This window comes from Oryx dammah, unplaced genomic scaffold, assembly GCF_014754425.2.
Source record: "Oryx dammah isolate SB20612 unplaced genomic scaffold, SCBI_Odam_1.1 HiC_scaffold_15, whole genome shotgun sequence".
Taxonomy (NCBI): domain Eukaryota; kingdom Metazoa; phylum Chordata; class Mammalia; order Artiodactyla; family Bovidae; genus Oryx; species Oryx dammah.
Window position 1 is genome coordinate 13,715,644 of NW_024070199.1, and position 13,248 is coordinate 13,728,891.

Below are 13,248 nucleotides of genomic sequence, written 5' to 3' on the forward strand. Positions count from 1 at the left end.
ATCAAGATTTCAGCTCCAGTCTCTGCCTCACCTTCAAAGCTCTGTCAGCTTTGTATTACAGGCAGGTAGAATATGTGCCGGAGAAGGCAATGGTACCCCACTCCATTGCTCTTGCCTGGCAAATCCCATGGACGAAGGCTGCAGTCCATAGGATCACTAGGAGTCTGACATGACTGAGCGACTTCACTTTCACTTTTCACGCATTGGAGAAGGAAATGGTAACCCACTCCAGTGCTCTTGCCTGGCAAATCCCACGGACAGAGGAGCCTGGTGGGCTGCTGTCTATGGGGTCGCACAGAGTCGGACATGACTGGAGTGACTTAGCAGCAGCAGCAGCAGCAGCAGAATATGTGCTGGGGCTTCCCAGGTGGTGCTAGTGGTAAAGAACCCACCTGCCAACGCAGGAGACATAGGAGGTGTGGGTTTGATCTCTGTGGGTCAGGAAGATCCCCTGGAGGAGGGCACAGCAACCCACTCCAGTATTCTTGCCTGGAGAATCCCATGGAGAGAGGAACCTGTCTGGCTCCAGTCCATGGGGTTGCAAAAAATTGGACATGACTTAGCAATTAAACAACAACAACAACAACAAATATTTATATTGAAATATTTTACTTATACATAACTGACCAAGGAAAATTGAATTTCTCTACTGATTTGTAATACATTTATTTAGTTGGTAAATAAAAAGAGCTGTCACAATAATTTTTAGTAAATAAAAATTCAGAGAATGACAGAGAAACTTTTCATATTGTCCCCTTTTTTTTTACAAGTAGGAAATCTTTGTACTACCAAAGAAAGTTTAGGCATAAAAGATATCTTAACCATTTTATTATTCTGCATTTGCTATTAGAAACAATTTGTCGGAGAAAATGCATGAACATGCCAGTAATATCCAAAGGCAAAATACAGTTATAGGGAATATTTTAAAAATATATAGCATTGAAATCATGGTCATTAGGAACTTTTAACTTTTTTCAAAACTAAATATTTTTGTTGTTAGAATGATTCAAGATTATGCCAAAAGACATATAACACAGTGTGTGATATTTCTGCAATCCAAGCAGAGATTAATTTAATCATTATGCAGAAACAGTCTAATTTTACTTCATATGGGGATTGTCCATTTAACAATATACAATAAGACATTAATCAGTTTATTTTTATTTACATATATTCAATCCAAGCAGAGATTAATTTAATCATTACGCAGAAACAGTCTAATTTTACTTCATATGGAGATTGTCCATTTAACAATATACAATAAGACATTCATCAGCTTATTTTTATTTACATATATTCAGATTGTTTTGGACTGAATTGTGCCCCTCCAAATTTCTACAGTGGAACCCTAACCCCCAATGCAACTATATTTGGAATAAGAAAGTAATGAAGGTTAAATGAGGTCATAAAGGTGGATCCCTAATCTAAAAGGACTACTGTCCTTGAAGAGACATCCAGAGAGCTTGCTTTCTCTTTCCATCATGAAATCATCATAAAGATTCAGCAAAAAGACAGCCATCTCCAAGTCGGACAGAGAGCTCTCATTAGAAACAGAATTCTTCTGGAACTTTCATTTTAGATTTTCTAGCCTCCAGAACTGAGAGAAAATAAATTTCTCTTATTGAAGCCACCCTGTCTATGACATTTTGTTATGGCAGCCCAAGAACATCCATATACACACATCTAAATGGCAGAAGTTGTAGCATATATATACAATGGAATGTTACTCAGCCATAAAAAGGGACACCTTTGAGTCCGTTTTAGGAACCTAGAGCCTAGTGTACAGAGTGAACAGAATCAGAAAGAGAAAATACATGTATTAATGCATATACATGGAATCTAGAAAGACGGTACCGATGAACCTGTTTGCAGCACAGCAATGGAGACCTCGACATAGAGAACAGGCTTGTGGACACAGTGCAGGAAGGAGAGGGAGGGGCAAATTGAAAAAGTAACATCGACACATATACATTACTATATGTAAAGTAGAGAGCCAGTGGGGATTTGCTGTATGATGCAGGAAGCGCAAACCCGGTGCTTTGTGACACCCTAGAGGGGTGGGATTGTGTGGGAGGGAGATTCAAGAGGGAGGGGACACGTGTATACACCATGGCTGATTCATGCTGATGTATGGCAGAAACTAACACAATATCGTAAAGCAATTATCCTCCAATTAAAAAAATAAAAACCTTCTTAACTTTAGAGTGAAAACAAAATTAATTTTATCTCATGTGTAATACAACAACGCATATATTTAATTTCAGTTTAGTCAGTTCAGTCGCTCAGTCATGTCTGACTCTTTGAGACCCCATGAATCACAGCATGCCAGGCCTCCCTGTCCATCACCAACTCCCGGAGTTCACTCAGACTGACGTCCAATTTACCATCTTAATAAACCACAAACAAACAGGCCGATTGTATTCACTATCTTATACTTTGGATAACTATTCTATATGTTTTTTTCTAAACTAAATTAAATCAGTCGAATAGGTTCATAGATTATTTCATTGTCAGGAAGATAACATAAAATATGATTTATAAAATAATACATACATAAATCAAATTTTAAAATATTCTTGAAATAGCTTCCAGAGCTCTAAGTATTTAACTTCTTGTCCAATAACTAGGAAAATAAAGGTAATTACTCAAACTCATAGTTAAGTGTTTTCTTCCCAGTTACTATTTGGGGATATAAAATTATCACTCTAAAAGGTACATTTTCTTCTTTCTGCTGGGAAAGGAGAAGGCTGACTTTTAGAAAAGCCATCTTAAGACAGATACCCCAAAATAGAGTTTTTTTCTAGAACTGATTTAATAGTAACTCAGTTCCTTGATTATTCCATTAAATTATTCCATCAATAAATTGGTACTTATTAATCCCTGGAGGGGCTTCCTTTGTGACTCAGTTGGTAAAGAATCTGCCTGCAATGTGGGAGACCTGGGTTTGATCCCTGGGTTGGGAAGATCCCCTGAGAAGGAAAGGCTACCCACTCCAATATTCTGGCCTGGAATTCATGGAGAATTCCATGGACTGTATGGTCCATGGGGTTGCAAAGAGTCAGACACAACTGAGAGATTTTTATTTTTTCTTTCAATCCCTGAGGCATGGAGCTAAAAGAGGGAGATCTCATGTATTATCCAAAGTCATCTTTCTTTTTGGCAGATAGGACAATGAATCTCTTCATAAGATTTTTCTCCATTTTCTAATTTTCCTTTTGGTTTTCCTTTTATTCTCAAGTATGTCTAGAATGCTAAAGCTGAAACTCCAGTACTTTGGCCACCTCATGTGAAGAGTTGACTCACTGGAAAAGACTCTGATGCTGGGAGGGATTGGGGGCAGGAGGGGAAGGGGACGACAGAGGATGAGATGGCTGGATGGCATCACGGACTCGATGCACACGAGTCTAAGTGAACTCTGAGAGTTGGTGATGGACAGGGAGGCCTGGCGTGCTGCGATTCATGGGGTCGCCAAGAGTTGGACATGACTGAGCGACTGAACTGAACTGAACTGATGTCTAGAATGAATGCCTCCTTCATGTCAAAATTTTCCAAAACTAGCCACTGAAATTTCAAATTGTCCTCCAGGAAATGATGCCAGATACGTAAATATGAAAAAAATTAAAACATGAAAAAAACAGGTGTTTGGATCAACAGGAATGTAGCTGATATAGCTTAAGAAGACCTCATGAGGACTGAGTCTGTATCTTCAGAGTTGGACGATTGATCAGCTGTCACTAAGTGCTGGACTTTAGTGCCATGCCCTGTGTACTATATGACTTCTTGTTATTATTGTTGTTTGGCTATGCCATACAGCCTACTGGATCTTAGTTCCCCAAACAGGGATGGAACACATGCCCCTTACATTGGAAGTGCAGAGTCTTAGCCACTGGATTACCAGGGAAGTTCCTACCATATGACTTTTAAATTCCAGATAAGAGAAGAATAAGAGAAGGCATGAAGGAACTCTTCTTTTTTTTTTTTAATTTATTTATTTTTTATTTTACTTTACAATTCTGTATTGGTTTTGCCATACATTGACATGAATCCACCACGGGTGTACATGCATTCCCAAACCTGAACCCCCCTCCCACCCCACCTCCCCACAACATCTCTCTGGGTCATCCCCGCGTACCAGCCCCAAGCGTGCCATATCCTGCATCGGACATAGACTGGCAATTCGATTCTTAAATGCAAAAGAAACAAAAGAGACCATAGCAAAAATCAACAAAGCCAAAAGCTGGTTCTTTGAAAGGATAAATAAAATTGACAGACCATTAGCCAGACTCATCAAGAAGCAAAGAGAGAAAAATCAAATCAATAAAATTTGAAATGAAAATGGAGAGATCACAACAGATAACACAGAAATACAAAGGATCACAAGAGACTACTATCAGCAATTATATGCCAATAAAATCGACAACGTGGAAGAAATGGACAAATTCTTAGAAAAGTACAATTTTCCAAAACTGAACCAGGAAGAAATAGATAATCTTAACAGACCCTTCACAAGCACGGAAATTGAAACTGTAATCAGAAATCTTCCAGCAAACAAAAGCCCAGGTCCAGACGGCTTCACAGCTGAATTCTACCAAAAATTTCGAGAAGAGTTAACACCTATCCTACTCAAACTCTTCCAGAAAATTGCAGAAAAAGGGAAACTTCCAAACTCATTCTATGAAGCCACCATCACCCTAGTACCAAAACCTGACAAAGATACTACAAAAAAAGAAAACTACAGGCCAATATCACTGATGAACATAGATGCAAAAATCCTCAACAAAATTCTAGCAATCAGAATCCAACAACACATTAAAAAGATTGTACACCATGACCAAGTGGGCTTTATCCCAGGGATGCAAGGATTCTTCAACATCTGCAAATCAATCAATGTAATTCACTACATTAACAAATTGAAAAATAAAAGCCATATGATTATCTCAATAGATGCAGAGAAGGCCTTTGACAAAATTCAACATCCATTTATGATAAAAACTCTCCAGAAAGCAGGAATAGAAGGAACATACCTCAACATAATAAAAGCTATATATGACAAACCCACCACAAACATTATCCTCAATGGTGAAAAATTGAAAGCATTTCCCCTAAAGTCAGGAACAAGACAAGGGTGCCCACTTTCACCACTACTATTCAACATAGTTCTGGAAGTTTTAGCCACAGCAATCAGAGCAGAAAAAGAAATAAAAGGAATCCAAATTGGAAAAGAAGAAGTAAAACTCTCACTGTTTGCAGATGACATGATCCTCTACATAGAAAACCCTAAAGACTCTACCAGAAAATTACTAGAGCTAATTAATGAATATAGTAACATTGCAGGATATAAAATCAACACACAGAAATCCCTTGAATTCCTATACACTAATAATGAGAAAGTAGAAAAAGAAATTAAGGAAACAATTCCATTCACCATTGCAACAAAAAGAATAAAATACTTAGAAGGAACTCTTCTTAATCACCATGGACCAGAAGTGGCTCACATCACTTATGCTTATAATTCCTTACCAGGAAGTTGATGGCCCTGCCTTTATGCAAGCATCTTCTAGAAAATATAGTTTTTGATTGAAGAGCTGCTTCTCAAAAATAAATAAATAAATAAAATCTGTACTTTATAGAAGAGAATATAGATCTTTGGTGGACAGTTTGCCATCTCTACTAAGATCTACCCTTCTGGTCATCAAATGTCACCCTTCTTCCCAAGCACAGACTATAGTCATGAACTTTCTCTTTATGCTTGCATGCATGTTTGCTTCAGTCATGTCCTACTCTCTGTGACCATAGGGACTATAACCCACCAGGCTCCTCTGTCCATGGCATTCTCCAGGCAAGAATACTGAAGTGAGTTACCATGCCCTCCTTCAGGGGATCATCTTGACCCAGGGATCAAACCTGTGTCTCTTATGTCTCCTGCACTGGCAGGGGGGTTCTTTACCAGTAGTGTTACCTTCCACAAAGGAGAGAATCTCAAATTACCTATGGATACTTTACTCATCTCATAGACTAAATCTCTGGGTAATCAAAATACTCTACATAAGATCAAATCTAAGTCCTTATTATTCTTAAAGCTATGAATTTTAAGACAAGTTGTTTATCTATTACCCAATGTGTAATACTGGAGAAGGAAATATTAGAGAAGGAAATACTGAAGGAGGAAATACTGGAGAAATAATACTCTGGTATTCTTGCCTGGATAATTCCATGGTCAGAGGAGCCTGGCACGCTACAGTCCATGGGATCACAAAGAGTCTGACATGACTGAGTAACTATCACTCACACTCAATGTGTAATACAGAACACAAGGACAGAATATGAAATTGAAAACTCCCTTTTGGAAATAAAAGAATAAGAGACATATAGTAGTCCCCATGCATGCTAAGTCACTTCGGTCGTGTCTGACTCTTTGCAACTCTATGGACTGGAGCCCACCAGGTTCCTCTGCCCATGGGTTTCTCCTGCCAAGAACACTGGAGTGGGTTGCCTGGCCTTCTCCAGGGGATACTCCTGACTCAGGGATAGAACCTACACCACATCTCTTGTATCTCTTGCATTTTCAGGCAGATTCTTTACCCCTTGTGCCACCTGGGAGGCCCATGTGGTCCCTAGTCTACAGCAATAATGAGATCCTCCAGGAACAGCATTGTAAGGACCCCTGTCCTGTGGTTGGGAGATTTCTGTGATTAGATGGTGATCTGCTCCTTGGGAGGAACTATTTTGCCTATTGTCTTTGATTGTTTCTAGGTTCACTGTCTTGAAATCTCTTCTTATATTTCATGACATATCTGAAATTCTCACAACCTCCTCTATGACCATGAAAGTTCAAAGGGCCAAGGGTATTTTTAAAACTTTAAATCTGTGCTATGGTTCCTTTAGCAGTGTATGCCTTCAGATATTTAGAATATTTTCAGCAATTTGTTTGTAGTCAATTCCATGGGCAAGTGATCACATCTAATATAGTTTCCTATATATGTTTCTTAAATCTGCTTTATCTCAGCTTTCTCATTGACATCCTATCTAGACACCATCTCAAAGAGCAGACTTAAATGGGATATAACATTGTTAATGTGATATTTGCAACACAGCTGAAGTTCTCTGTTTAATTTGAGGAGATTTAGTGATTCTTTGATGCACAAAGTCTTTGACAACCTGATATCTTGCTATTTGTGAGCCCCAAAGCAGGAAACTTTTCCAATCTGTAAAGCTGTTAATCTCTACACTTTCTCTAATTCCTTTGATCTCTGCTTGAAAATCGTCCAATCTTTGCTTGAGTTCATTTCTTTTTAGAATACTCTGAATAGCCAATAGAGGCCACACACATTAAATTCTGACTTAATCTAACCATTTTCCCTTGACCTATAGGACCTGCTGGCAAATTGTTTTACTGATTATTTTGTCACAGTAAAACAGAACTCTTTTTCTTTCCAAACTGCTTTGTCTACCTGCTTGATGCCCACCATTTAGCCACTAAGCGAATATCATGCAGCTTGTTGACTAGCACTGCATTTCAAGTGACAGCCTAGTTAGAGTAATGAAACTGCTTTTATAATCTCCAAGTTTCAGGAGCTTAACACGATAATTTTTGTTTCCTCACTTATCTAATTTGAGTGCTCCTAGAAAGCTATGGGACTCTGTGGTAGACAATCATTCAGTGATCCAGAATGATGGAAGTTGTAATATCTTTCAGATAGTAGTTTTGAAGGTTGACAGGGACATTGATATCAGGCTGACAGAGAGAGATGAAATGCTGGGGTAGTTGTATCTGTTTCTTAAGCCTGTAGGCCTGGAAGTGACATAAATCATTTCCATTCACATTCTGCTGGCAAGTAATTATAATTTTCATTTAATCCTACCTTGATATAAGGAGACTGGGACCTGTAGTTCTTGTTTGGGCAATTAAATCCCAGAATATCTCTACATTACAGAAAAGGAGCATAAATTTTGGGGGTGAGTTAGCCATTTCTGCTCCCAGTGTTAATTTAACAGCCAGGTTTATTGTTAGCTTAAGGTGCTAATTTATCCCATTTAATTCTCACAATAAACTTTAATGTAGGCATAATAAATTTTACCTCCTCTATTTAATCAAATGGAAGCTTAGAAATATTAAGTTATTAGCCATAGTGACTTGAAAAATATTGGGGTCAGAACTCTTAACAATGATTTAGTAATTTTAATGTTTTTTTTTTTCTTTTGTCCTTGATATGCTATGGAGAGTGGCAGTAACTATTATTTAAAAGTTTTTTTTTTTTTAAAGAAATATCTGTTAATTCTTGGTTAGCTGAAAAAATTCTCCAGAATTTCATAACCATGGCTATCATTCACTTATATTAATGAATGCCTACATTCTACCAAGTGTTGTGGTCAGTGTAACCTTAAGGGCAAAGGTTAGTAGGTACAACTTTTCTTAAGATATAAAAACCTAGATATACAGCTCTGAACAGAGACAATTACAGTGAAGAAGGTCAGCTAGACCAATAATATTTAATTATATTCTCATGAATTTAATACAACTCTTGGGCTCAGCTCAAGGAGCTAAGCTTTTCCACATTGAAATCTTATAGGTTAAGGATCCACTTAGATCCCCTTGAACAGCTGAGATAATCTATAACTTTCAAAAGTCATTATCAAAAACTTAAAGTTAAATATAGAAATGTGAAAAATTAAGAGCCAATAATAGTCTATCATACAAGTATAGCTTTGTATTTCCTACAATATTGTTTCCAGTGCTCATGAGGCCATCATATTTTACCCCAGCACCAAAGACCAGACAGACTGCATTTTAAATTCCCTTACTTCCTAGCATGAGATTATTTCCCAGAAATGTGTTGACACTAATCAGCATGGAACTCACCCCCAAGAGTTCTGATCAATCATTTTGGCACCTTCACAGTTGTGTCTAAAATGGAGAGGGAGAGGGAGAATCCAGTTTTACTCAGGCCCTCCCCTTTGGTTCTTGCCAGTCATAGAGACCACCATTTGCTTAAAGAACTGGATCTAGGCAAAATCTTGCCTTACAACTTCAATAAAACTCCCTGTACATATAGTATTGGGTCCATATCTCCCTGAAAGTTTCACATTTAGAAGCCTAATCCCTACTGATGGTATTTGGAGACAGGACCTTTGGGGAGATGATTAAGTTTGGGTTTGGTAATGAGGATGAAGCCCTCATGATGAGATTGGTACCACTATAAAGTACACAGAGTAAATGGCTCACTTTTTCTGCCATTTGAAGATGCACCAAGAATGTTTCTGTCTGTGAAAAAGGCCCTAACCATAAACCAAATCTTTCAGGTCCTGGTCTTGAGCTTCATGGTTTTTAGAACTGTGAGAAATAAATGCCTGTTGTCTAAGCCACACAGGAGAAGTAGGTGAATAAAGAATAATTACAGTGCTAGAATGAATGTGTCTATAAGATAAGAGAAAGCAAAAGAGAAAGAGCACACAGACTTGCCAGGGTAATTTCTTAGCACACAAATAGCAGGAGAATGTTCCAGGGCAGGAAAGCAGCAATTATGGGGTCCACAAATGTGAAACAGAATGGCATTTAATAAGATAATCAAGCTCTTAATATCTGTAGTATCACACAGTGGAAAGATTAAAACACATGAGGTTGGTAAAACAGGCAGAGGACAGGACATAAAGCCATTTTAAGGAATTTTTACTTTATCCTGAAGACAACTGAGAGTATATAAAAATTGTCAATCCCTCTTGCTTTGATACCTGTTAAAGCATGTTGGGAAAGTTTTTCTAAATCCAGGTTCAGCTCACACTTATATATAGAAAAGGACCCACACTTATATGTAGAAAAGAAATCTATTAGGGATAAATGGTTTAATGAAATCTTTCATACATTCATGACCAAGACTCATGAGTATAGTATTTTTTAATAGAAAATCATTAATTCCATTGGCACCAGACCATTAATCATAATACATTCCTTTGTTAAATCCTTGTGTTCTTGAAAGTGTAATTTATAGGTCAAGTCTCACAAATGTTTGGTTCAGAATAACTGAGGCATTGATGAAAAATGCATTTCTCATATCTGCAGTTCACTAATAAGCTTAAATATGATGAGGAGACATCTGTCATAATTCAAATGGATTTCAGCCCTGGCTGGCTCACATTAAGCAAATAGCCATACAAAGGCAGATTTAGTTTTTCCTCTCCTTGTATACCTAGAAACTGGCCTTTGGGAATCTATAAATGCTCAAATCTTATATAGCACGAAATCCTTTGAGGTCAAGGTAAGACAAAGCAGAGGTGGGAAACACATTCAGCGCAGAGAACCAGAGACCTCCAACAACTTATAGCTTTTTTTTGTTTTTTAACCTAAGCATAGTTGATGTACAATCTTTTATAAGTTACAGGTGTGCAATCTAGTGATTCACGATTTTAAAGGTTATACTCCATTTGTAGTTATAAAATATTGACCTTATTTCCCATGTTGCACAGTATAGCTTTCTAACGGTTTATACCTAACACTTTGTATCTGTTACTCTCCTGCCCCGTTATTGATCCTCTGCTCTTCCCTCTCCCCACTGGTAACCACTAATTTGTTGTCTCTGTGAATCTGCTGCTTTTCTGTTGTTTTCATTAGTTTGCTGTTGTTTTTAGATTCCACATATTGAGTGATGGGCTTCCCTGGTGGCTCAGATGGTCAAGAACCCACCTGCAAAGTGGGAGACCCGGGCTTGATCACTGGTTTGGGAAAATCTCCTGGAGAAGGGCATGGCAACCCATTCCAGTATTCTTGCCTGGAGAATGCCCATGGACAGAGGAGCCTGGTGGGTTACAGTCCATAGCGTCGAAAAGAGTTGGACACAACTGAGCGACTAAGCACAGCACATATAAGTGATATCATATGGTAATTTCTTTCTCTGTCTGATTTACTTAGCATGATACCCTCCACATCCACCCATGTTCCTGCAAGTGGAAATTTTCATTTTTTTAGAAAAAATAACTGAGTAGTATTCCATTATGGGGCTTCCCAGGTGGCCCATTGGTAAAGAATAGGTGTGCCAAGTGGGAGATGCAGGTTTGATCCCTGGATCCGAAAGAGCCTCTGGAGAATGAAATAGCAACCCCCTCTAGTAACGTTGCATGGGAAATCCCAAGGACAGAGAAGCCTGGCCAGCTACAGTCTGTGAGGTTAACATCACTAATTATCACAGAAACACAAAAAAGCTGGACACAATTTAGCCACTAAACAGTAGCAGCAGCAGCAATATTCCATTCCATTACAATGAAATGTTGGAATATATATATATATATATATACACACACACATACGCACATCTTCTTAATCCATTTATCTCTTGATAGACCTAGGTTGCTTCCATACTTAGCAATTGAAAATAACCTGCTATGAACATTGAGGTGCATGTATCTTTTCAAATTAGCAATTTTTAATTTTTTTAGATAAACATCCAGGAATGGAATTGCTGGGTCATAAGGTACTTATAGTTTTAGTTCTCTGAGAAACCTCTAAACTGTTTTTCACGGTGGATTCCAGTTCACATTCCCACCGGCAACATACCAGGTCTCCCTTTTCTCCACATCCTTGCTGACATGCTATTTGCGTCCTTTTGTTGATAGCCATCTTGACAGGTGTGAGGTAATATCTCATTGTGGTTTTGAATTGCATTTCCTTGATGGTTAGTGATTTCACATGCCATCTGCACGTCCTCTTTGAAAAAATGCATGTTCAGGTCTTCTGCTTTATTTTTTAAAACTGTGTTTTTGTTTTTCTGATGTTGAGTTGCATTAACTGTTTATATATGTTGGATATTAACCTCTAATGGGTCATGTCATTTGCAAATATTTTTTCTCATTCAGCAGGTTGTCTTTTCATTTTCTCAGTGGTTTCCTTTGGCATGCAAATATGTTTAAGTTTAATTAGGTCCCATTTGTTTATTTTTGCTTTTATTTCCTTTATCCTAGAAGACAGATCCAAAAAATAGTCCTATGATTTATGTGAAAGGGGGTGTTCTGGCTATCTTTTCCTCTAGGAGTTTTATGGTTTCTGGTCATATAGTTGGCTTTTAACCTATTTTGAATTTGTTTTTGTAAATAGGTGTTAAAATAGATGTGGTGTTAAAATCACAGGCCGATGTCACTGATGAATATAGATGCAAAAATCCTCAGCAAAATATTAGCAAACCCAATTCAACAATACGTTAAAAGGATCATATATCATAATCAAGTAGGATTTATCCCAGGGATATAAAATTTTTTTCAGTATCCACAAATAAACTGATATCATATACCACAGTAACAGACTGAATAACAAAAACAATATGGTCATCCTGATTTTGTCAAAATTCAAATTAATCCCAATTTTGTCAAAATTCGACATAAGTTTGTGGTTAAAAACTCCAGAAAGTAGGCATAGGGAGAGTATACCTCAACATAAGGAAGGCCAGGTATGACAAACCCACAGATAATATCAAACTCAATGGTAAAAAGCTGAAAGCATTTCCTCTAAGATCAGGAATAAGACAAGGATACTCATTCTCATCACTTTCATGAAGCAGTTTTGAAAGTCCAAGCTACAGCAATCACACAAGAAAAAGAAATAAAAGTAATCCAAATTGGAAAGGAAAATGTAAAAGTGTCACTATTTGCAGATGATAAGATATGATACATAGAAAACCCTAAAGACACCCCCAGAAAATTACTAACATTCACCACTGAATTTGGTAAAGTTACAGGATAGAAAATGAATATACAGAAATCTATGCTAAAAGTGAACTATCAGAAAATAGGAATTAAAGAAAAGTTCAATTTATCATCACATCAGAAAGGATAAAATACCTGGAAATAAACCTACCTAAAAAGGCAAAACCTCCCTCAGAAAACTCCCTCAGAAGACAGTGATGAAAGAAACTGAAGACAACATAAACAGATTGAAAGATATACCATGTCCTTGGATTGGAAGATTTCATGTTGTTAAAATGACCATATTACCCAAGGGAATCTATAGATTCAATGCAGTCCCTTCACACTACCGGTGACATTTTTCCTGGAACTAGAAGAAATATTTTTTAAATGTGTATGGAAACACAAAACACCCTGAATAACCCAAGGAATCTTGAGAAAGAACAGAACTAGAAAAATTACACTACCTGATTTCAGACTATACCACAAACTAGTCATCAAAAGCATACGGTAATAGCACAAAAACAGACACAGAAATCAATGGAACAAAATAGAGAGTCCAGAAATAAACTCATACACTTA